Below are 9,483 nucleotides of genomic sequence, written 5' to 3' on the forward strand. Positions count from 1 at the left end.
CTCCGTTTTAATATTTCCTTGGATCTCAGCGCGGGGTGTCACTATGAAGACAGTGTGACTGATGCGTGAAACACAGGCTTATTACATCAAATAATATGTTTAGCAAATTGAGATATTTAACACCATTAGATTTGATCTATCAGCAAAAGTCCAAAAATATGTAGATGGGATTCCCGTACTGGCATCTGAGGTACTGGAGATATGAGGTATTCTCATTCTAAACACACCCCATAGAAGGTGCCGCCACTGTGCAAAGGAGTTTGCGCACTTTTAATCCAGTTTGCCTGCGAAATAGTCAGAACAGGCACAATAAAATGGCTTTGCAGATTTATGCCGAGTTTATTTTAGATATGGCAAAAAAAGGCATGTCATCCATTGAAATCAGCGATGTGCTTACTTATCAGTTTGGGGTTCAGAGAGGGTTTTCGGCCAGGAATGTCAGAAAGTTTTGTGTGGAATGTGGATTTTTCCATACAAGTCGACTGTCGGATTGTCATTTAGAACTGGAGATAGCCAGATCTATTAATGAGGTTCGTGATAAAACAGTAGCACAGAGTCAGTATGGTCTGTTATAGCAGAATGGACATAAATGTACAAAAATCATTCTGTAAATTGATAACTATTAAATAATTGAATGGACTGCCTATATAGTGTACACTTTCAAGACAGGACCAACATTTGGACGTAAGATGATGACAGGCTATCTGTTGACAAAAGGAATCCACGTTGCAGAACGACGTGTTGGGGGATTACTGAGAACAACACATCCACCCTACCATGAAGCCAGGCGCCAAGTAAAGCAAAAAAACATAATGCAGGGCTTGTTTTTGTTCACAATTTCTTGCTGTTTAAATAGACATAGTCCTATCTAAATTGTTGCACTTTGTTTTTCAAGGGGGCACGTAACCTTAACCCTGTTCCATATCATGCGGAATATGTGGGTCACAAACTTCACATGGATCAGAACGAAAAACTAGCAATGTTTGGGGTCATGTTTTGGCAGTTGATGGTTTCAGCCGAAAGATAGTTTCCCATTCCACTATGCCAGTAAAAAACAATCTAATAATTTATGAGGAAGTGTACAGGTACAAGATCACGTATGATATATTGTGGCGTCCGCCACTGTGGATTAGGGAGGAGGGCGGAGCGAGCGTTACCCAGAGGGACTCGCGGCCGCGGTGTTAATAACTGTTGCGTTCTTTGTGTACATGTTTATGGGGTTTGTTTATGTTGTTTGGTGTTCTGTTTAATGATGTTAGTTTGTGCATAGTGTATTTGTTTAATGACATGTTGAATCTAAAACCTACTGTGACTGTGTAGCACGGGGCTAGGAGTAACGTGGCTGCAATAGCGTGGAATTGGGAGAGTGTTAACACGTGTCTTGAACCGTGTAAACAATAAAGAGCTGATCCTGTTGTCATGGCAACTCGCGACTCCGTCTCTTCTTCGCAAAAGCCACATTTGGTGTCAGAAGTGGGATCGCATTGCCCTCTAGATGACGTGGGGGTAATTGCTGAAGAAATAAAGTTTCTTCAACGGCAAATAGATGGTTTCTCTGGCGCACGGCGAAAAGACGGCATGGCGAAGACCAGGAAACAGCTCTCTTTCGAACCGGATGGATCAAGCCAGCTTCGGCCGAGTCCGGTGGTGACGACAGCGGAGGCAGCAGTATCACCAGTGGCGGCGCAGCTTCGTCTCCCCAGCTACGACGGTGGAGCGGACTGGGAGGCGTATGAGGCCCAGCTGGAGATCGTCGCGGCCCGCTCCGGATGGACGGACGGCGACACGGCGGCTCATCTCTGCCTCGCGCTGCAAGGAGAGGCTCTGAGGGTTCTGGTGGAGCTTCCCCCAGAGTGGCGGGGTAATTTGGCTGAGCTGACGGCGGCCCTGCGGAGCCGTTTCGGGCGGTACCCGGCGGAACCGGCGGCAAAGCAGCTGTTGGCGGCAAGACGACGTCGCCATGGTGAGCGGATCAGCGTGCTGGCGTCCGAGGTGGCGCTGTTGGTGCGGCAGGCGTACCTGACATTCCCACGTTCCGTGCAACGGGAGCTAGCTCTGGATTACTTCATAAATGCACTGGCCCCGCATGAGCTACAGAAGCATGTGCAACTAGCAGCTCCAAGTTCCCTGGGAGCGGCAGTCAAGGAAGCAGAACGCGTAGAGCTTATCTTTTTGAGCCATGCTCGCCAGTCGACAGCAGTAGCCAGGTCTGCGCCTCGGCAACAGGGGTGCTGGCTGTGTGGTGAGCGTGGACATAGAGCCACCCAGTGCCCCACTGCTAGCCCTGCGGGAAACGACCCAGGAGCCGCCCAATGAGGGGCGTGGTGGCTCCTGACCCACCTGTCAATCCCTCCTGGTTTTCGTCGGCCAGGGTCGGCGGACGTAGCGGCCCATATGTAGAATGTTTAATTAATAGGACTCCGGTCATGGCGCTCGTGGACACCGGGTCGTCGGTGTCGCTGATCCGACCGGGAGTTGTACCGGACATCGGGGCCAATTTGAACTGTCGGCGGTCACCGGCGACCGTGTTGGAATACCAGGGCTGGGAGTACCAACAGACATGCCAGGGGACATGGCAAAATGGAAGCAGGTCCCAACTGAACTGTCGACGGTCACCGGCGACCGTGTTTGATTACTGGGTTGCCGAGCACTTGCGGTCGATTTCGGGGGTGGGCCGGTAACTCATGATTTCTGGTTATGTCCCATCAAAGACTCGTGCATCTTAGGGGCGGATTTTTTGGGGTGCTTGGGCGCTATAATCAACTTTAACAGGGGAACCGTGCAACTGAATGGGTTAACAGTTAAGGTTTGTGATGGGGTTATGGTGTGGGACTGCTCGAACACACAGTTCCCGGCAGGGTCCACCGACACGGGCGGACCACCAAGGGGGCCAGAGGAGTCCCCCAACACCCAAGCGCTGCGTGACCTATGGCAACGCAGTGGTGCAGGCCTTTCGGAGGTGCAGAAACAGCGGCTGTGGGACCTGCTGGAGCGTTTTGCAGGGGTCTTCGCAGCTTCGGAACAGGACTGCACCAGGACCGGGTTGGCGCAGCACGACATCAACACGGGCGACGCCCCCCCGATTAATCTCAGACCACACCGTCTTCCCCTGGCGAAACGACTGGCGGCCGAGCAACAGATCCGGGCGATGGTAGCCTCCGGAGTCATCGAGCCGTCACACAGCCCCTGGATGTCTCCGGTGGTGCTAGCCAAGAAGAAGGATGGGAGCTGGAGATTCTGCGTTGACTATCGCAGGTTGAATGCTGTGACCAAAATGGACTCCTACCCACTCCCGCGGATTGATGATGCACTCGACCGACTGTCTGGTTCTGCCTGGTTCAGCTCTCTGGATCTACGCAGTGGGTATTGGCAGGTGCCTTTAGCCCCAGGTGCCAAGGAAAAGACCGCCTTCACGTTGGGAACGGAGCTATGGCATTTTAACGTCCTTCCCTTCGGACTTTGCAATGCCCCGGCCACGTTTGAGCGCCTAATGGATCGGGTCCTGGCAGACATCCCCCGTGACAAGTATGTGGTGTATTTGGACGACGTACTCGTGCACGCAGTAGAGTTCGACGGGGCCATGTCTAATCTAGAACTAGTCCTGACAGCGATCCAAGCGGCCAATCTGAAGCTGCACCCCGGGAAGTGCTCTTTCCTTCAGCGGCGCGTGAACTTCCTTGGGCATGTTGTCAGTGGGGCGGGTATTGAGACAGACCCTGGGAAGACGGAGGCTGTGCAAGACTGGCCGACCCCCAGGAACCTCAAGGAGCTGCGGAGCTTCCTGGGCCTCGCGTCTTACTACAGGCGGTTTGTAAAAGGCTTCGCAGACATCGCGGCTCCTTTGCACCACCTGACCGGTGGTGGGGTTAAATTCCGGTGGTCGGAGGACGCCGATCATGCATTCTGTTCTCTGCGGCAGCGGCTGTGTAACGCACCGATCCTGGCATACCCGAGGCCGGGTGAGGGTTTCATTGTGGACACCGACGCCAGTGACCATGGGCTGGGGGCTGTACTGTCCCAGTTGCAGGATGGAGCCGAGCGTGTCATCGCCTACTTCAGCCGGCGTCTGAACAAAGCAGAGCGGAACTATTGCGTGACACGTCGGGAGCTGCTGGCTGTTGTTGCTGGCCTGAGGCATTTCCGCCATTACCTGTACGGAGTACCCTTTGTGTTGCGGTCGGACCATGCATCGCTCATGTGGCTGATGAGATTCCGGGAACCAGAGGGGCAGCTGGCGAGATGGATTGCCAGGCTGCAGGAGTACAGTTTCCAGATCGAACATCGGGCTGGCCAGCGGCATGGCAACGCAGACGCCTTATCCCGTCGGCCTTGTGTGGACACTGACTGCCGCTACTGTTTGCGCGCGGAGGAGAGATATGTTGGACAGTGTGCAGCCGTGACAGTGGCGGACCCACCGGTTCTTTGTCTCCAACAGATGTCTCTTGAGGATTTTAGACTGGCACAGATGTCTGACCCAGAGCTCGCCTGGGCATTACAGGGGCTGGACGCATCACACCGACCAGATTGGGCCGAGATATTACCGCACGGACCAGTGGCGAAGGCCCTGCGCTCGAACTGGGACAGTCTTAGGCTCGAAAAAGGACTTTTGTGCCGGGTTTGGGAAGAACCGGTGCCAGGGGGCCGTGTTGTACAGACTGTTGTCCCGCGCACCCTGAGAACGTTGGTACTGCGGGCCATGCATGGTACACCGGGCTCGGGGCACTTTGGGGTCACCAAGACTCTGAGGCGACTGCGGCAGCGGTTTTACTGGCCTGGCTGTCGTACTGATGTTGAACTGTTTGTTCATTGCTGCGACACGTGCACGGCAAAGAAGGGGCCGCCACAGCGAGCAAGGTCCCCGCTTCAACCCATGCGGTCAGGTGCACCGATGGAGAGAGTGGCTGTGGACATCTTGGGGCCGTTTCCGGTGACAGACTCGGGGAACCGCTATGTGCTTGTGGCCATGGACTACTTCACCAAGTGGCCGGAGGCCTATGCTGTGCCGGACCAAAGTGCAAACACAACAGCAGAGCGGCTGGTAGGGGAGTTTTTCTGCCGGTTTGGAGTCCCTGAAGAACTACACAGCGACCAGGGCCGGAACTTTGAGTCCGAGGTGATGAGTGAAGTCTGTCGCCGGCTTGGGGTGCGCAAGACCCGGACAACCCCACTTCATCCACAGAGCGACGGCCTAGTGGAACGCTTTAATAGGACCTTGGCCACGCAATTAGCCGTAGTGACCGCGGAGAACCAGCGGGATTGGGACAAGCAATTGCCTGTGGTACTTCTCGCGTGCCGCTCGGCCGTTCAAGAGACGACAGGGTTCACTCCAGCAATGTTAATGTTTGGGCGAGAGCTACGGACACCTGTGGATCTAGTTTTTGGGGCACCTCCGGATGGGGAAAGTGGTGTTGTACCGGGACCAATCTTTGTCTCAGAGCTCATGTCCCGTTTGCAAAGAGTGCACAAGCTGGCCAGGACACATCAGGCGGATGCAGGGGTGAAGCAGAAGCGGGCCTACGATATGCGCTGTGTCGGGGAGCCTCTCATGCCTGGCACCGAGGTCTGGCTGCACAACCCTCGCCGTAAGAAAGGTCATTGCCCAAAGCTACAGTCCGCGTGGGTCGGGCCCTGCACCGTGAAGGGTCGTTTAGGGGAGGTGGTCTACCGTATTTGTTGGGGGAGAAGGCGTATGGTGGTGCATCGTGATCGGTTGGCCCCGTACAGGCCCAAGGTACCAGACACTGAGCGGAGTTCGGATGTGGCAGTTACAGTACCGGCTCCAGAACGCCCTGAGGCCGTGGTGGATAGACCGCGGCGCGAACGGAGACCGCCGTGCAGGTTTCGGGATTTTGTTGGGGGTTGAGTGAGTCACCGGGACGGTTGACTTTTGGGAGGGGGGCTGTGTGGCGTCCGCCACTGTGGATTAGGGGGGAGGGCGGAGCGAGCGTTACCCAGAGGGACTCGCAGCCGCGGTGTTAATAACTGTTGCGTTCTTTGTGTACATGTTTATGGGGTTTGTTTATGTTGTTTGGTGTTCTGTTTAATGATGTTAGTTTGTGCATAGTGTATTTGTTTAATGACATGTTGAATCTAAAACCTACCGTGACTGTGTAGCACGGGGCTAGGAGTAACGTGGCTGCAATAGCGGGGAATTGGGAGAGTGTTAACACGTGTCTTGAACCGTGTAAACAATAAAGAGCTGATCCTGTTGTCATGGCAACTCGCGACTCCGTCTCTTCTTCGCAAACGCCACAATATAATGAAATGATATATAATGCATTTTGATCTTTACTATTCATGGTGACCCTTTTTTATGGCATGTGGGATCAGATCAGAGTTGATCATGGCAAGGAGTTTTATTTGACATTGTTCATTCAGGAGATTTTGTCATCATTCCGGCATAACATCAAAAGGATGCCCTACCTGCAAACTACTTCAACTAGGGTATAAAAAGTACCTAATTTTTTTTAATCAGTTTTTTTCAGACCCTGGTGGACTGTTCACATATATAGCAATATATTTTTCTAACTCAGAACCACATTGTGGAACGCATTTGGCCAGAGATAAATGGACGCATCAACTATCCACTTAAAACCGCTCTTATACAGTTGGATCAGGAAGCAATAGACATGGACGACAGAGTAGTGCAATACTGTGTATCCAACCTCACCTGCAGGCTGTCCCAGATCGGTGTTAGCAGAGTTGTAGACAGCTGGAATGCACACAGGATTCCAGGTAATAAAAAGTGATGTAACTCCTATCACTCAGTTGATAATGCATATTAATGTTATCTAATTTGATATTACTTGTTACTAGCTGCTTTTTATTTAAAACAAATTCCATGTTGAATTCCAATAGATGAACTTTTTCCCCCCTTACCTTTTGCAGATACAAGCTATTTGTTGGACAGCAACAATATTATGTGCCCTAAAATCCCACTAATCAACACATTCTTTATGCTTACAACAGGGAAGGGTGTTAAATGTCTTAGCTGCAAGTGGGTGTCCTAAACAAATAGCAGATGAGCTACTGCCACATGCATCACAGGCAGCGGACCTGTACAGAGAGCAACTGAGATCCTCTCTAACAAGAGATTCTGTATTTGGGACGGACCCATTCTCAACAACAGATGACAAGACAAGAGTAGAGAATACATTTGCAGAGACCTATCCAAACATTTATCTTTTATTGGAAAGTGCTGTAAACAATGACCCAACCATGTTTAAAGATGCATTGCTACATCTGATCCATGTAACTAAAAGATTTGCATGAAATAAAACATTAATCAAACTCCAACAATTCTTCCCTTAACACGGATCAATCGTCCTGTCCCCTTTGCAGAAAAACAGCCCCAAAGCATGATGTTTCCACCCCCATGCTTCACAGTAGGTATGGTGTTCTTGGGTTTTTCTTCTTTCTCCAAACACGACGAGTTGAGTTTTTACCAAAAAGTTCCATTTTGGTTTCATCTGACCACATGATATTCTCCCAATCCTCTTCTGGATCATCCATATGCTCTCTGACAAACTTCAGACGGGCCTGGACATGTACTGGCTTAAGCAGGGGGACACGCCTGGCACTGCAGGATTTGAGTCCCTCTCGGCGTAGTGTGTTACTGATGGTAGCCTTTGTTACTTTGGTCCCAGCTCTCTGCAGGTCATTCATCAGGTCCCTCCGTGTAGTTCTGGGATTTTTGCTCACCGTTCTCATGATCATTTTGACCCCACAGGATGAGATCTTGACCCCAAGGGAGATTATCAATGGTCTTGTATGTCTTCCATTTTCTTACAATTGCTCCCACAGTTGATTTATTCACACCAACCTGCTTGCCTATTGTAGATTCACTTTTCCCAGCCTGGTGCAGGTCTACAATTTTCTTCCTGGTGTCCTTCGACAGCTCTTTGGTCTTGGCCATGGTTAAGTTTTGAGTCTGACTGTTTGAGGCTGTGGACAAGTGTCTTTTATACAGATAACGAGGTCAAACAGGTGTCATTAATACAGGTAACGAGTGGAGGACAGAAGAGCTTCTTAAAGAAGTTACAGGTTTGGGAGAGCCAGAAATCTTGCTTGTTTGTTATTGACCAAATACTTATTTTCCACCATAATTTACAAATAAATTCTTAAAAAATCCTACAATGTGATTTCCTGGATTTTGTTTTCTCATTTTGTCTCTCATAGTTGAAGTGTACCTATGATGAAAATTACAGACCTCTCTCATCTTTCTAAGTAGGATAACTTGCACAATCAGTGGCTGACTAAATACTTTTTGACCCCACTGTATATATATATATTGTTAACGTAAAAAACTAGGAAAAAATTACCTTTGAAAAGACCTTGTGGTCATGCTTGCTCTCGGTGCAGAAACAGCAGCCGGGTGGGCAGAGGATGCTGGAGCAACTGATCGCATAAAAGTGAAAGGTTGATGGCTAGCGCTAGCAGTAGACTCCACGCCGCCGCCATGTACCTCATAATGACACCCCGCGCTGAGATCCAAAGGGCTAAAAAAGCCTGAGGATCCAGGAAATATCGCCACATTGGCATCATTTGTTAAATATAAGGACGGAGTTGAAACCCGTATAAAAAAAAAATAGACCTTACACTCGTTACTTTAACGTGGCACAATGTTTAGTTTTACTGCATCTCTAGATTGTCTTATGAACCAGTATATTAGCTGGCTATGCTACTGACTTAAGTAAAAACAACGCAGCTAACACTTAATAACGTCTAAATCTTGATGAACTAACAGCTTAATAAAGTCTAAATCACCTGATAAATTTGTCCGATTTTCTCGGAACTCATGTCCGACTCCCTAAGAGACACTCTTTTGTTGCCGTTATAAACAACATAATGTGTTTCTCCGTCGAACTCCATCGCAATTTTCACTTGACCCCGGGGTACCACACGAGCACACGCTGCTTATGCGTTTACTTCCGGTTGAAATGATAGGAAATATTAAAATTAAGTAAATGAAAAACGACCCGTTATTCAATTTTGTTTGTTGTTTTTATTTTCTGACCTTGAAACGAAAAACGATAAACAGCCCGTTTTCCCGTTTTTCAGTAATATGTATTAAAAATAAATAGCGAATGGTGAAAATAAAATACGACCCGTTTTTAAATTTCTGTTTGCTTGTTATTTGATATTTGATCTTAAAACGAAAAACGAATAACGCCCCGTTTTCCCGTTTTTTATTATTGGTTTTTGAAACGAAAAACGATAAACGCCCCGTTTTCTTGTTTTTCAACGTTGGGATTTGAGATGAAAAACGAATTACCAAAGGTACACGGACCTACTACTACCACCATAAATAATAATAATAATAATAATAATAATAATAATTATTATTATTATTGTTTTTATTATATTACATTTTATAATTTTATTATGTATTATATTTTATTATAGTATATTATATTGTTTGTTTTAGTATTATAATTATTATTTTTTATTATGACTATTATAATTATTATTGTTAGTTGATGT

General features: G+C 48.7%; 1 pseudogene; it reads left to right on the top strand.

The window, feature by feature from the left end:
* Window positions 1–365: 365 nt before the first annotated feature.
* LOC134311247 (uncharacterized) lies at window positions 366–7,272 on the top strand (annotated as a pseudogene).
* Window positions 7,273–9,483: the final 2,211 nt, after the last annotated feature.

This window comes from Trichomycterus rosablanca, chromosome 4, assembly GCF_030014385.1.
Source record: "Trichomycterus rosablanca isolate fTriRos1 chromosome 4, fTriRos1.hap1, whole genome shotgun sequence".
NCBI classification, from domain to species: Eukaryota; Metazoa; Chordata; class Actinopteri; order Siluriformes; family Trichomycteridae; genus Trichomycterus; species Trichomycterus rosablanca.